Source organism: Myotis myotis, unplaced genomic scaffold, assembly GCF_014108235.1.
Source record: "Myotis myotis isolate mMyoMyo1 unplaced genomic scaffold, mMyoMyo1.p scaffold_m19_p_2, whole genome shotgun sequence".
Lineage (NCBI taxonomy): Eukaryota > Metazoa > Chordata > Mammalia > Chiroptera > Vespertilionidae > Myotis > Myotis myotis.
This window is the reverse complement of record NW_023416324.1, coordinates 86,424,439-86,441,601: the sequence shown is the minus strand read 5'-3', so window position 1 is coordinate 86,441,601 and position 17,163 is coordinate 86,424,439. Positions and strand designations below refer to the sequence as shown.

The 17,163-nt window shown below is 38.0% G+C and overlaps 1 pseudogene; it reads right to left on the bottom strand.

Moving 5' to 3' along the window:
* Positions 1-463: 463 nt before the first annotated feature.
* The window catches only part of LOC118675585, a 154,253-nt pseudogene continuing 137,553 nt past the window's right edge, over positions 464-17,163 (bottom strand).

Here is a 17,163-nt window from a genome sequence, read left to right as displayed (position 1 = left end):
TTATCCTCCCCTCATCTAGAAAAAAAAAGAGCATAAAATTACTTTTTAAATCATGAAAGTTGGAAGTTTAGCACCAGCATCCAAAATGAACTAGAAAAGGGAACAAAAAAGCATTTACTATATATTTCAGATTTCTTTGGTTGAGGTTCTCCCCATGTTGTATTAATATTTCTTCTTTCAATTCATATGACCAAAACAGTAAAAACCAAGAAAAAAATATAAACCTAGTGGTTGCCAAAACTGGGGAGGTTGCTCTCTTGTCTTCTGTGCAGGCATTCCAGAAAAATTGCTGGAAACATTGGCTGACATTCTAGTTTTGAACTTGTTTTGTAAAGAATAATCATAAACATTCCAATGTCCACGTCTTGGTTACTAGTCTTCCAGTTTATTGCTTGGATATTTCTTTAGTATTGGTAAGGTTGAGTCTGCTCTTTGTTTCATTTTTTGGATGGTCATTCATTCTTTAGGTCACCCAGTGATGGTGAAGGTGCCTGGGGAGCCTGGTGTTACTGTTCTGCTCAGTGGTCAGAGCAGGGTTCTCAGATGGCACGTCTCTTGGTCTCTTTGCCATCTTGTGAAGGAGCATTGGGAGGATGGGGACGGTGCCGATAGTTGTACGGGCATTGGTATCCGTGGTGAACAGATGGCTGGTTTGGACCATTGGCCTCTTGTTGATTCTCTTTATCTTCATCCTCTCCCACAGCTGGGACAGGTCGTGGGCCAGAAGGTCACCTACAGTACCTTGGATGGTAAGTTGGATTTCGATGAACCAGTCCCTAAAGTTGAGCTCCCTCTGGGACTCCATCCTTGATCTCTCCAATCTCACCAGCATTATGGGGAGGTCCATGGAGTCTGCCATAGTGACCGTGTCTGTGACGGGAACTCCATCTGGGCCAGTCACATTGGCTGCTTCGGCACCCTTCTCTCCTTCGACCACATCAAACCCTACAGTTTCTCCATCTCCCACACTGCACAGGTATTTTCGTGGGCTATTCTTCTTGATAGTGTATAATTTTTTTTTTAATTTTGTAAAATTAATTTTAGAGAGAAGCCGAGAGAGAGAGAGAGAGAGAGAGAGAGAGAGAGAGAGAGAGAGAGAGAGAAAACATCAATGTGAGAAACATCTATCGGCTACCTCCCAAACATACCCTGATGGTATCAAATCCGCAACCTGCATATGTGCCCTGACAGGGAATCAAACCCTCCAACCTTTCGTGTACTGGACGACGCTCCAACTAACTGAGACTCACCATCCAGGATTACTTATAATTTTGATGTAGTTGTGGAGGAGGTGAGTACTGCATTTACCTATGCAGCCATCTTGCTCAGAAGCCTGGTTTCATTTCTATTTTCACAATAATTTTAACACACACCAAAATATAAGTAAAAATGTATATAATATTTACTAGTATATAGAACACAGGAAGTAAAAATTTGTATAATATTTACTAATATATAGAACACAGGGTTATTAGCAGTTAAGACACATTTGAAAATGAATTACCCTAATCTATATATCAAAAAAATTCCAAACTCAAATACAACACTGGGATTTTCTTTTTTGCCTTTAATAACTTTTGTGTGATGAAATGGATAGGAGGGGGAAAAAAAAAAACAGTTGAAGGAAAACACAAGACAACATTCCTTTTAGTAGGAACTCATTGTCCCTAGAGAAGCTCTCTGTATATACAAGACTAATTATCTTTGAGCACCACTAGCAATCATGCCAACATCCTGTTTCCCTTGTCACACACAGTTTGGGTTTATTTCTGGGATGTTTATAATAATCATCAATTTCACTGACTTCATATGTCTCTTCTACATCTTGAAGGTATCTAACATTCCCAAGCAGGCTGTTGAAGAATTGTTTTCTGCAGAACTCTTGGCCTCTTGAACAGGAGGCTATTCTGATGAGAAAGGCAGTGAGGCATGTCCACATCTACATTGGCAAACTGAATGCATTTCTCTGGATAGCAAAGAGGATATCTGCTTATCAGACAAGCTCTTCTTTTGGTTACAGAAGCCATTTTATCTTTTAGAGCTACTTTTCCAGCTCCCATTGGAGCTATAAATCATATATCCAGCCAATCAGAAAGCCTCTCTCTAGGGGTGGGCAAATGGGCAGAAAGTACAGATTGGGATACTAGGGAAAGAAAATGCTCTTCCAAATGCTAGGAATAATAAAAGCCTGGATCTATGCTACCTTATGAAAAGACATACACAAGAAGCCAACATAAATGAAAACAGAAGAGGGAGGGAAGGAGAGAGGGGAGGAGGAATGGAGGGAGGGAGGGGAAGAGGGAGGGAAGGAGAGAGATAGATATTTGAATCAATTTCTTTTAACTGAATTTAACCATTTCATCGAAATATCTATTATAATGTGAATTAATAGATACATTTTGTGATTACATAGAAAAGATTATATGTCTGACACATACAAATAAATAGCACGGAGAAAAATAGGTATCTTTGGACACCTTAATTTTTCCTGTCTTGTTGAATCTCTCTTGCCTGGCCTTCTTAGAGTCCTCTTCCCCCACTGGAACCTAAAATGTTGTGGTCTTTTTCTATCATTTGCTTCCCTGTCATTCTTCTTAACCATCTCTTATATTTATTCTTTATTATATATATTTTTGGACTTACTTGTATATGATCTTTTAAATTTTATTGGGAAATATTCTGTGCCATAATAACATCTATTTAATTGCCTTCTTTTCTTTCATATCAAGACTATCTAAAATGTAAGTCAGAATCGCAATTCTTGAGCTTTGTCCATGCCTCTTGAGATAACTTCCCTTTTAGATCCTCATGTCGTGAACTATGCCAATTGTTCTCAGAACTGAAATACACATTCTTAATATCAAATTGGGTAGCACTCAGCCTTTGACAGAATTAGGAATTTCAAAAAACAAGGTCACTGTGTCCTAAGTGTCCTGTCATTTAGTCTTCCTTTGTTGTTGAGAATTAGATTCAGAGTAACAACTTCAATCATCACTCTATCTTCTAGGAAATGAATTATTGGGTATCTCTATACACCATAGTATGTCTTCATTAATTAGTTTCTCAAAGATTCCACAGTGTGTGGGTAGATAAGGGATGTGGGAGCAGAACTGGTAATATTCGCTGGACTTGTTACCTGGAAGCATTTCTCTATCTGCTGCACAACAGCAGGGCCACAAACCAATAGTATGTAGCTTCTGAGTCACATTGAATCTTCTAATTCGCTCATACAATTTTAACTATGTCCCTTGTCTTCATCACAGCTGCCACTGTAAAGTATCAAAAATGTACTCCTATAAAATGACTTGGATGCATGTATACATCAAATTAACAAATGGATTTTGCTCTGATAAGTTTGGGGAGGAGGAAATACACTATTACTATCCTTAATTACAGTTGCTAAAGAAACTTATTTGTTGTCACTTCTGAGTTAATCGTTGTACAAGACAGTTCACTTTTAATTACTGTAATGTGATGAGAAAGTGATTTTAGAATACTTTTGTTATCAATCTATATAGAGTCATTCATTTCAAATAATTTCTGCTAGAAAATAAGCAAATAATATCTACACTAATAAAAGAGAAAGATGCAAATTGACCATAATCCCGACACCCTTCCCATTGGCTAATCAGGGCGATATGCAAATTAACTGCCAACCAAGATGGCGGCCGGTAGCCAGGCACCTGAAGCAAACAGGAGGCTTGCTTGCTCCAGTGATGGAGGAAGCCAAGGTTCCCCGCCTGCCGCTGCCGGCCTCTGAGCTGCACTCTAAGAAACAATGTTGCAATTATAGAAGCTAAACAAGCTCCAGAAACCTGCTTTCAGCCAGCTTCAGCCTCAGAGCTTAAAGCAGCAGTGATGGCAAGAGTGTTTCAATTATAGAAGCCAAACAAACTCCAGATACCTGCTTTCAGCAGCCGAGGCCTCAAGCTGGAGCCGGCCTCAGAGCTAAAGCCGGCTCTTAGCTCCAGTGACAGCCATAGAAAGTAAATAAATCCCAGAATAAAAAAAAAAAAAAAAAAAAAAAAAAAAAAAAAAAGACAAAAAGGAGAGGCTGGGAAGTTCAGTCACCCACTAGCCTCAAAACGGCCCTCAGGCCCTTACCCAGACTGGCCAGGCACCCCAGTGGGGACCCCCACCCTGAAGGGGGTGCGGGAAGCCTAAAAACAGACATCATCCCCTCATCCAGGCTGGCCAGGCACCCAAGTGGGACCCCCACCCTGATCCAGGACACCCTTCAGGGAAAACCAGCCGGCCCCTACCCGTGCACCAGGCCTCTATCCTATATAGTAAAAGGGTAATATGCAAACTGACCCTAACAGCAGAAGGACTGGGAATGACTGGTCACTATGACACACACTGACCACCAGGGGGCAGATGCTCAATGCAGGAGCTGCCCTCTGGTGGTCAGGGTGCTCTCACATGGGAGGAGCTCTGCTCAGCCACAAGACAGGCTGATGGCTGCCAATACAGTGGTGGTGGTGGGAGCCTCTTCTGCCTCCTCAGTGGCACTAAGGATGTCCGACTGCAGTTTAGGCCTGCTCCCCACTGGCAAGTGAACATCCCCCGAGGGCTGCCGGGCTGCCAGAGGGATGTCTGATTGCCATCTTAAGCCCAATCCCCTGGGGAGCAGGCCTAAGCCAGCAGGTGGTCATCCACTGAGGGGTCCCAGACTGTGAGAGGGCACAGGCTGGGCTGAGGGACCCCTCCTCCCCCCCTGAGTGCACAAATTTTTGTGCACCGGGCCTCTAGTTATAATTATAATTACAATTTTATTTTATGGGTTGCTTTGTTTATTGGGAAGAATAGTGCTAAAAATAAATGTTAAAACAACTAAAATCCCTTGACATACCTGTATATAAAAATGTGTCACATTAATGAACACCAAAAAAAAAAAAAAACCCTAACCATGTAGCACAGTGGTTCTCAACCTTCCTAATGCCGTGACCCTTTAATACAGTTCCTCATGTTGTAGTGACCCCCAACCATAAAATTATTTTCGTTGCTACTTCAAAACTTTAAATTTGCTACTGTTATGAATTGTAATGTAAATATCTGGTATGCAGGATGTATTTTCATTGTTACAAATTGAACATAATTAAAGCATAGTGATTAATCACAAAAACAATATGTAATTATGTATGTGTTTTCCGATGGTCTTAGGCGACTCCTGTGAAAGGGTCGTTTGACCCCCAAAGGGGTCGCGACCCACAGGTTGAGAACCGCTGATGTAGCATTTTTCAAGGACAGAAAATGACAATGAACTATGACATTCAGGTGGCCTCATATTTCAAACATAGCACTATCCTACTAAGTTAAAGTGAGCAGGATCTGTGTGGCTGTAGGCAAAGAGATTATCAAATGTTGTGTAACCTTTCCATTCACTGCAACTGTGGTTATATATTTGTTCACATTTTTGGAGGGCAATTTGAAGATTATCCTCCTTACCATATTTATAATATATATTTATATATCCATATATCATGTAAGTATGTAGCAAATATACACATACATATCTATCCTTTTTTAATTTTCACATCCTTTGATCTAGTAATTTTACTGTCAAAATCTAGCTTTTAGAAATAAAATGGAACATCAATGAAAATGGCAGAGTAAGAAACTCTAAATTCTACCCTTTCATAAAATCAACACAAAAATTGGCAAAAACTCTCACAACCATTCTGGAGGAAAACTAATTCTGGCAAACTACGTGGCTGAGGCTGAAGCCACTGAGGACTTGATTAGCCCTCAGGCCTCTGTCCCTGGGAGTTAGATATTATGATTGTGAAGGAATGGAGTGCAAGTCTGGATACATCTCTGTGCCTTTTATAGGCATTGGGAAGGCAAAAGACTGCAGAGGCAGACAAGGCTCCCTCAGACCATGTGGAGTTGGTATCCAACAGTGAGGCCCACTGCCATGGCCACAGCAGCAGGCTGAGTTACTTCTGTCTTATGCTTGAAGCAGGCCTGTCTCTCTTTGGAGTCAAGAAGTCCCTGGATTTCTTATAAATTGTGTGGCTAAAACAGGCCTTAGGTAAGAGATAGTGAATTCTCTGCTAATAAAGGCAGATATCTATCTCCACAAGTATCTAACTGGAAAAATGAAGCTGACTTTATTTACAATCTAGCTGGTGAAATAGGTCATACGCAGCTGCCAGAAATACAGATCGATAAAACTCCAGTGAGAGGACATTATAAACACAGTGAGAAGGACTAAGATGAGGAATAATAAAATAGATACAACATTCTGGATAACTTTTGTTTTACTTTGCCAACTGTTAAGGACGCGTGTATGCATAACACTAATTCACTGTGGCAGCACAGCAGTATTTGGAGGCCTAGTTAAACCCATCATGGCTCTGGAATGAAATGTACTTTTCTCCCCATGAAAATCAGATTCCTGTGCCCGAAGTACAGCAATCTGAACTAGGGGTAAGTAGAATAAGATCACAACTATAAATTTCAAAACTAGAACTAGAAAGAAATGACACTCTGTGTAAGTAATAGTTGAATCAACATTATTTTAGAGAAAGAATATTTTGCATTTTGAAAAAGTACAGAACAAATGTTAATTTCCTCAATCAGGTGAGTAATGGCCGACATTAGTGATTTAGTGATGATGGCTGCTGGTAGTGGTGGCCGTGTTGATCATCACAGCTGCAAAGATTACAAGTCACAGAATACAATCCTGTCATTTCTTGCAAAAGTATACTTACTTGGTCGTAAAATATTCATAGTTCTTAAGATTAAATATCTGAATATTGTTTCTGAAGGAGCAGCTGTCATCTTAAATCTAAAGTCTAGTTTGTTTACTGACTGTATTTTATATCTTTTAGAAAATGACACAAAATGGCAATAAAATCGTAGTAAGTATTCTGCAGGGGAATATAAATGCCCTTTGGTTACAGTGTACATATCTTTATACATAATTCCAGTTTATTTTTCTTGGAATTATGTTAAATATGTAAAAAGCCTTTTCTCATAAAGGTAAAATGCTAGATGTTTCCTTGTTGCAATTTAGCATTAGTGTCAAGATTGCTTCAGAAAATAAGCTCCTGTTACTGTTTCAGTCTTTTAAGTGTCATTCAGCATTCTATATGTGATTTTGCACAAAATAAACTTACATGGTTTTATGTCAGTGTTTTAGAAAATGTGATATTAAAAATAATTTATTGAGTACAAGTATGTAAAAATGACTGACATTGAGCAACTGGGTTTTATACTGTTTTACCATATAATCATTAAATAATTTGGGGAGGTAATTATGAAAGAATTTGTTCCATAAGCTAAAAAAGAGAAGCTAATACTCATATCTATGGATTCTTACAGAGAAGAAATCAATGCATTGGTAGGTAGTTTTTAGATTAATATTGAAACAATTATGAAAAGGATCCAAATATTTTCATAATATTTCTGTATGTAATTATAAGAAAAATTATGTTAAGGATTTTGTCTCTTGCTTTTTGTTTTTTCACAAGTGAATTCTCTGACTTTTTAAGAAATCAGTTTTAGGCAGCCTTGTCAAATGGAGTCCAGATAAAAATCACTGATCAGCAGTATCACGGCACATTTTGAAAGTGCTCAGCTCAAGCACGGACTTTTGGATGCATGGGTTTAAATTAAATTTATAAGGCAAAAGCTCAAAAACTTTCCAACTTTGTGGTAACAAAATTCATAAATAAAGAGAACCACAAAGATATTTTTCCACATTTAGAAGGTCGCCCTTCAAGACATAGTTTCCAAAGTCCAATACTATAAAAGGTAAAAATACACAGAATCAAAAGTAGACATATTTTTATTCAAGGTAAAACGTTTAACCTTTATTAACTGTGCAAAAGAGATTGAATTTTTTACCTTTATAATGCTTTACCTCTAAAAATCTTAGACATTTATCTCTAAGTTTTAGTTAATATTTTAGTTAGTAAATAGGGTTTTTTTTAAACTATCATTTTTATACTTAATATACCTTCTAAGACATTTCCTATGGTTTGAATTCCTAATAATTTTTTTCTCCAATATAACATATGTATATATGTTATTTCTGGTAGATATATGAATACAATACTAGAACAAATATTTTCTGTGAATTTTCATAAGTTACAATTATTTGGAGTGTAAAAAGAAATCTAAGATGCTGAGGATTATTAGGTATTTTCAAAAATATGTATTTAATCATCCTTTTGCTTATACACACAAATTAAAAAGTCTGAAATCTGTGAAAAGGGAGGATTACTAATAATTGATTGTCTCAAATTATTAGTAAAAATGCATTTTAGAGACATTTAATATTTTAAAAGATTGGATAAGAGCAGTTATTTTAGAAAAGATCTATAGAATTTCAAACATGTTTCTAAAAATCACACCTCAAAATATAATAAATAGACTCAAAACAGTTCTTCATGATTTTCTAAGGAAATCAGACATAGTTATACTAAAATTAATTATTTACCAACAGTTCATATTTGACCTTATGACTGAAATCATTTAAAAAAATAAATAACTACATTTCTTGAAAACCTATGGAATCTTTTGTATTTATTTTAAAATTATAATGTACTAATAATAACAAAAAATGTGATATTTCCCCTTTATAAGTTAACAGTAATATATATAAATGATGAGTCAAGCCTGAGCAGAAAATTACATGACTTACTCCTTTTGAAAGGCAAAACATTTCATGGCAAGTTACACTGACCATTTATTATGAACAAATAAAGTAACTTATTTTAAAACATACCTTTGAGAATAATTTTTCAAGTAGTTTTTAAAAGGTGATAAATTCGTATATATATTTAAATTATTAGCAAGTGCATCTATTTAAATCTTTTCATGATATGAGAATGTCTTGTAAGTGACAGTATATTCTTATGCTATTCTGATAATTAAATTCATCTTCGCTTTGCATTCTGTTTTTTTTTTAAGATATTGCTTGTAACAGGATGTACATTTCGGATATAACAAAATGATGACCCTCTATAGTTCACTAAAAGAGCCCATCAGTCTTAGTGAAAGGAAAATTGGATAGGACCTTACGTTTAAAAATCAATAAAAGTGTCAACTGTTAAGTTTGAATTTGAAAACCAGAAATAAAGACATTATTGTACTTGATATTTTAGCAATATTTTATGCAGAGCTGTAACTATTGCTATTATTACCTCATTTTAATATGTATTTTCAATATTGTCATGTAAGCAAAGTGCCAGAAGACTTACTGCATCTTTTCTGCAGGTGCAGGAAATGTAAAGTGTTCTACATTTGGGGAATGAAAACATGACTTTCTTTCATTTGCATAAATGAATTAAGCTTACTCTTTTCTTTGGGTCAGCCGAAATCTATGTGCCATGAGGAACACAGCCGAAATCTATGTGCCATGTCTTTGCCCCTTCCCATATGCAATGACTTTCATTCAAAAAATTGAACGAATAAATTTCCCCCCTTAAAATGTATTCTATCATGAACAATTTATACGCATTTAATAAATATTTTCTATAGATTCCAATTTTTCTGCATTTACTTATTAATTTCTCTTTCATGTTATTCTCGCTCTTTCTCTCTCTCTCTCTCTCACACACACACACACACACACCCCTCAAACTGGTCATTGTAGCAGATGAATATAAGAATTTCCAAATACACTAGAATATCTTTTCTGAAAGATTTTAAAATAGAAGAGTTAACAATAAAACCGGCAGTTATTTGTATGAAGTTTTTCCCTGCAAACTATGACTCCCCTGTCCCCAGTTATTCAAAGCTTCGTTCAGATTTGCAATATACAGTCAGCGTCATCTGCTGTCTTCTCATTGAGGGTAATGAGGCGAGGTCCAGTCTCTCCACCCCTGCTCTTTGCACTGTGTGGTCACTCAAGTCCACGAGCAGAAGAGAAATCCAGAGCTGAGTAAAACCCAGCTATGATAACATTGCGCTTCCATTTTTCAGTTTTGCCTTTCTTCTCCTGCTGCTTTCTATCAGCAGAGCACTTAACAACCTCTAATTGGTTAAGCTGTTATTTAGGCAAATTTTCATATTCTCATTTTGCAGACAAGGAATCAGGCTTCCTGCTGTGTATCGCCTGGCCCTGGGTAAGGAGCTCTTCAGATGGGAGATTCAAAGTAGGTGAGCCGTCCTCCTGAGGCTGAGAGCTGCCTGGAGCCGCGCAGCAGGGCCTCGCAAGCCTCCGAGATCGCTGAGTTCCTGACTCCCACTTCTCGGCTCAGACCACCAGGCGACACTGCCTCTAATGACAGAAACCCTTTTCCCATTCCACCCAACCAATGCCCCAAGGACTTTCTTAATTGCGACGGATGCCCTGGGATTGAGAAGCTTATTTGTGACTTGATGAATCTGCACTAGTCTTGCCTAGGTTTCTAGGTTTTGTGGCACTAAAAACTTTAGAGTAACTTTGTACTTCCAAAAAAAAAAAGAAGCAAAAAGGAAACCCTCAAGACATCCTACCTACTGAACAGAAACAAAGCATTGTTCTGCGGAGAAACGATGTAATGGCTGATCTCAGAGGAGCTGATGAAAATGGAATTAGGAACATATGCTCAGGCCTGACCGACCCATGACCGTTTCTGACAAACATGGAGATTTTATTTTTTACTGTAAGTAAGGGCCTTGCCATCTTGGGTCACAAACCTGGATGGAAAAAAAATGGGGAAAAGAAAGCCATAGGAAAGATTGTTTGTAATACAACTTCTATTTCAGACTCACGAAATGTGACCTCTTTAGTGCAGAAATCATTCTATTCCAGAAGCATGGCTTTCCACAAAAATCAAAACTTGAAGATAATTTGTTGAAACTCAAATTGCTAGAGTTTTATTGAGCAAAAAGAAAAGGTTAATGTGTGACCTATATTTCATATTAAAGTAAGGACAGGTGTAGAAATCACTCTTGTCACAGGTTAAGTGTAAAAAGAACCCAATAACCTGATACCCTATTTAATGAAAACCCACCATAGAAGCTTTGAGGCTAGAGTTCAATTTATAAGAGTAAAGCAAAATTGTATTCATTTATTTTAGTCGTTTTTTGCCATGTGGATTTTGTAAATAAATTAGGCCCAGACACAGCTGCCTGTTTCTTTCCATATCAGCGTATGTATCACAATGTGGCCTGGTCCTTACCGGTGAGTGTAAGCGTGCCTCAGTCATTTCCTAGGTGTGGGTTCCCTCGATTCACACAACGTGGGCATTCATGACAAGGATAGCGTGGTGCCTAATTACCAATCACATAGTACACTTTGTCATCCAGAATTCCAATGCAGTTAATAGGTTTCTTTGAGCATCATCAATGTACCCAGTACAGAAATAGGCAATTCAAGGACAGAAGTTAACTTTAATCCAAGTGGTTGACTAGTTATAAACCATCTTTAACAGTCTAATAGATGATTGCTTGTTTTTAATCCAGAAAGTAGAATCTACCTAGGTGTTGATATTTGAAAGTTCTCCACGATGCATACATCTTTGAGAAAGATAATACATGAATTTCATTTCTCACTGAGTTTGCAAAAGACCAGTCTCAAATCACTTCCAATTTCAGGGTTTATAGCTTAAAAACCATTAATGGGCCTGGCAGTACCAGTTAGGGGTCAGAAGAGGTATAAAGGAAAGTAAGAAGGTCATTGACTAGCCAGACAGGTGGCTGAAAGAAAATCTGCCTAATCCTCAATATGCTCTGGCATTATTTCATGGTTTCCTCCCTCTAGGAGACACAATTCAATGCCGGGAACAGGCTAAGAAAGGATAGTAAACTCTAGCACACGCGATAAGTGTGAGAGAAGGTGCAATGGGGATAGTTTGGTTCAAAACTGAATTTCATAGAGCAGAAAGCAGGCCACATAAACATGAGAAAGGACTTGGGTAGTTAGCTGGCAGACACAGGGGTGAGCAGGACCCAGTGCATTAGTTGGGACCAGAAAGAGGGGAGGCGACTAAATATTTGCTAGAATATCAGTTAGGCAGAGGCTCAAAAGTGCGCAGGTGCACTTCCACCATCACTGAAAACAGGCAATGGAAGTTAGATGGGCCAATAATACCGACTGCCCCACCACTCAACCCTTGCAGAAGTGAGTTTACTTTATTTTTAGCATAATGTTACTATTTGTATTAGAAAAAAATGTTTATAATTAAATGAATTTTGCATGATCCATATTACTTTATAATCTTTACTGCACTGTTTTTAGGAAAGCTAAAATAACTTTGCAGATATTATCTCATTAATTTGCCCCAAATCCCTACAAGGCAGGTAGTATAAATATTCATAACCCAGTTTTCCAGATAAGGATGTAGGCAGAGTAGTGGGAAATGACTAAGCCAAGGTTCTGAAGCAAATGCAGGAGTGAGTGATTCAAAAAGCCCTGTTGATTGTTCTGCTCATGAGAGCAGGCCACCCTCCCCCTGGGCCTCCAGTCAGGCCTCACTGCTGAAGGGCTGACACCCCTGGCATCCTGGCATCCTGGCTTATTTCAGCTCATAGGGGTACACATATTTAAGCACATGCCTGTGTGAATTAAAAAAAAAAAAAAATTGATGGCAGTTTTGCTCCACAAGGAAGTCTCTAAAGTAAATGCTGCTGAAGTCTGAAAAGGATTATATACAAAAGTACCAACAGCAGCCGTAACCCACGCCCCCAAGGAATGACATCAGATGCAGTCACAACCTGCCTGCCTGCCGCTTCACTGCGGTATATGCAATTCCCTCTGACATCCCGCCTCAGCATGGGAAAGAGGAGTTGAACTGAAGGGAAGATTGATTGTAAGCACATCTGTGCTTTACTGAATAGAGCAGCGGTTCTCAACCTGTGGGTCGCGACCCCTTCGGGGGTTGAAGGACCCTTTCACAGGGGTCGCCTAAGACCATCGGAAAACACATACATAATTACATATTGTTTTTGTGATTAATCACTATGCTTTAAGTATGTTCAATTTGTAACAATGAAAATACATCTTGCATATCAGATATTTACATTATGATTCATAACAGTAGCAAAATTACAGTTATGAAGTAGCAACGAAAATAATTTTATGGTTGGGGTCACCACAACATGAGGAACTGTATTAAAGGGTCGTGACATTAGGAAGGTTGAGAACCACTGGCATAGAGTATCTAAATTACTCAAGCACCCAAACACTGTTGCAGACTGGCGCAGTAGAAAGCAGCACCCTATTTGCAAGACCGAGTAGGAAATCATTAGAAATTTCTTTCAAGGTTATATTCAAAAGGGGTTTTTATGAAGACGCACTTTATCAATTTTATAACAAAAACAACAATGACAAAAGTCCATAGGGAAAATGTGGTAGGAGCAGAAATATTTTTATGCTGCAAGTTCTTACCAACTAATATTGTGCCACTTTGCTGTCAGCAAGACCAGGGAACAAAAACTCAATATGTATTTGAATTTTCCTTCTCCTCTACCCTTAATTTCCACCAAATATGGGGAATAACAATCTTTCAGACTTCATGACTCAACAACACTGATGCTAATGAGACCATATCTATGATTTTGACCTGCCTAGCAGTTTGGATTCTGAGAATATGGTTGCATGTGAGAGATTTTTTCCCCTAGTCAGTAAATTTACCTAAAAACTCTAACTTTTTAAGAAGAAACATGACTTCAAGATCTTTGCCAAGTGCTAACTTAAAAAGCTTTTAAATATTTAGAGATGGGGCTTTTTATTTTTTTAAGATTTTCATTATAGAAAGAAAGAAAAAGAAATGCCACTCTCTGGTTTATTTTGGGTGAGATCACTTAAGCAAAGGGCGGTGCACTTGGCCGAGGCATTGAAGTGTCCATGACCTCAGAGAACCCTTTTTATAAACCTGCTGATGTTTGCAAATGTTACCCGAGCCAAAGTTTTCACAGGCAGAATTCTGAATTATTTCACTTGTTTCCTGCCTCTCTCTCATATAACTATGTGCACAGTCATTGTTTTACCTTATGCCGCACCTTTGCTTCTTTAGGAAACACAGAAATACATCTTCAAGGCCACTATGGTATTAGCAACATTCATTGCAATATGTTCTCCAAGTAATTTGAAGCCTTGAAATAAAGTATAAACACACACAAACACAAATGTACATTTGTGCACTAGAACATACTCAGCATTTACATTAAATATTTTCACATATACATACCTCAATAATAGCACCACCAGGGAGTCTTAGAAAATAGAGTTCTTGGAACCCACCGGGGTAAACGGTGTATATAGACACACGAGAAATAATGTCTCCTGGACCAAGCGCAGATGCAGAAATTGTACTTCGGTGCTGGAGCTCACAGCTGGAGATGCCGGACTGGACACTAGGCTTTTCCAGATATAATCATACACTGCCACCTAGTGAGACACCCCCTGGCCCCCCAGACCCAGAAAAGATGAGAAAAAAAATTAATTAACTTCTGGCAAGAGCATAAGCAATTTTAAATGATTTTACAATAAATCTGAAACTCTGCCTTCTGCAGTGCCTGCACTCCATTCCATGCATATCTTTATGACATATATCTAAATAGTGAAGATAGAGAAATCCCCGGTGTGTGCTCCATAAAGTTAATTCTACACAGATGAATCTGTAATTGGTTCCCATATTAACCCAAAGTAGGAAGATCAAGCAGGCTGCGACAATGACAGTGTTGATTAAAAAAAAATGCTTCTGAATGGTTTTATGAATGGATGTTTGTGCTTCCCCATCCAAAATAAATTTTTGCTCCCCCCCCTTATTGACATTGTGCTAAGTGTTAAGTTTCTGACATCCTCAAAAGAGTGTACAAGGTAAAATAATGATACATTACACTGAAGTGCACAGGGAAGGAATTGTGCATATGTTATGTATATATCTACTATTTTTCCTTAGTAGCAACCTGGCAACCACAACTTTTATTATACTTTATTGGACTTTATTTTCTAGTAGGGTTTTTCAAGTAACAATTCCATTATTTAATACAATGTACCTTGTGGGGCCTTCATCAATGTAAGCTGAATTATGAATGAATTGAAAAGACACTGTCCTATTGATGGTTTAAAATATTGGTGATGAAAATTAGGGTAGTCTGCTCCAAAATTTGTTTGAGACTGATAAACATTCTGGTCTCTAAATATCTTCGTTATCTCTTACTGTAACTGCTGAGCGATATCGGTTCTTTCTATTTCCAATCTCTATAGTTAAAGATACCAGTAGGCTCAGAAATAGAAAGAGGAAAGTATCCAGTGCAATTCTTTCCTCACAAGCTCTTTCTGAGGCAGAAAACACTTGTCTGTTGTTGCACAAAGCCTGTATCAAACACTTTCTCCAAAGTTAATTTCTCCTAAAATGATTTACAAATAGTTGTAAACCTCAGAAATGTGGAAAGATTTAATAATATGAAAGAAAGTTCTGGCCAATTACTGTCTAATTCAAGTCTATAATTGACAAATTCCCAAGACTCTAGCTAGCAATTTTTTTCTTTGAAAATAAAAAGGCAAGATTAAAATCTGGATGAACAGGTAACGAAGTAGTAAATATCCTGAAATGGCTTGAATTAGAGAAAAGATCAAGGTTTGATACAATAAAAAAATGAAGTTATCTGAGGACCATTCTATGCTAGGGTTTTGAGAAAATAAAAACATGCTTCAGGAACTAACTATCTAGCAGGAATTCACAGTCTCTACCAGCATACAATCAACTTAAAACAGTGAGAGAGTGGTGAGTGCACAGAGGAAACTTGCTGAGGACGTAAGGTTTGATCTGGGTCTCAAAACCTTAATGAGATTTCTTTCTCTCTTTATCTGTTTCTAATGACATATTTATTTTAGCTCTTTTATTCGTTTATTTATTTATTTATTTATTTATTTCCATTCAATTTTATTTTGTATTGATTTCAGATGTACAGCTTAATGGTTAGAAAGTCATATACTTTACACAGTATTCCTCTCTATATTTCCAGTATCCCAATTGGCACCTTAAATAGTCATCTCAGTATTATTGACTGTATTCCCTTTCCTTTAGTTACATCCCCTATTTTGTAGCTACCAATCTGTGCTTCTTAATTTCTTCACCTCTTTCACCCAGTCCCCAAATCCTTTCCCATCTGGCAACCACCAGTTCGTTCTCTGTGTCTGTGTCTGTTTGTTCATTTATTTTGCTCTTTAGATTCCACATATAAGTGGAATCATATGACACTTGTCTTTCTCTGACTAACTTATTTCACTGAGCATAATACCCTCTAGGTCCATCCATGCTGTCACATACGGTAAGATGCCATTCTTTTTAATGGCCTAGTGATATTTCATTGTATATGTATACCACCTCTTAGCAGGATTTGAATAGGTAAGAAGAGTGTCAAGTGCTTCTGGCAAAGGAGCAGGACTCACCCAGCACTGATAAGGGAAAGTGCCCAGCAGCTCAAGGGCCACTGAAGTATCAGTGGACGGGATTATAGGAGAAATGTGAGAACCAGCATGTGAGACTGGAAACACTGTCTGGCACTGGGAAGATGCTGCATGCTGTGCTAAGGTATTCTGAATGTAATTCATGAAGGGGAGATGCTGCTGGAAGATTTTGAGCAGAGAGAGGCTTGGTTTGATTTCTTCCCAGAGTAATCCAGAGAAGACTGTGTGAAGAGTAGACCAGAAGTTTGAGAGAGTAGAGTTCATCTCACCAAAGGTAGATGGGGAGATCCTGCATTTGGGCAGTGGAGGTTGAATTGCAGACAGAATCAATATTTTTTTCTTGAGGTAGCATCATTAGAGTTTGGTTGCTAGCTAGGTATGAGCTGTGAGTGAAAGAGACACCTGAATGGTGACAACGGCATGAGATACCTCTGGCTAGTGAGGCCACTAAAATAGGACCATTGCACGCAGGCAGGGCAGGTGTGAGGAGGGACAGTAATCAATTCAGCATTGAATAAATCTGAAGGAGAAACTCATTGAACTATGTCAAAACTGTGGTAGCGAATTTGGGGACATTAATCAATTTATATAATAAATTCTCAATCTGCATGATAGTCTAGTGAGGATGTTAAATGACACCACACATCCCCAGGTAAAATGAGGAGGTAGATGATGACAAGATGCTTTTCAGGCCCTCAAGAAGTCTGTGCACTGAGGCAGGATCAGAACCGAGGCCTGCTAGCTCCCCAGCCTGCATACACAGCTCCAGGCCAGGTATTACGTTTGTCTCATCTCTCCTTTGCAGT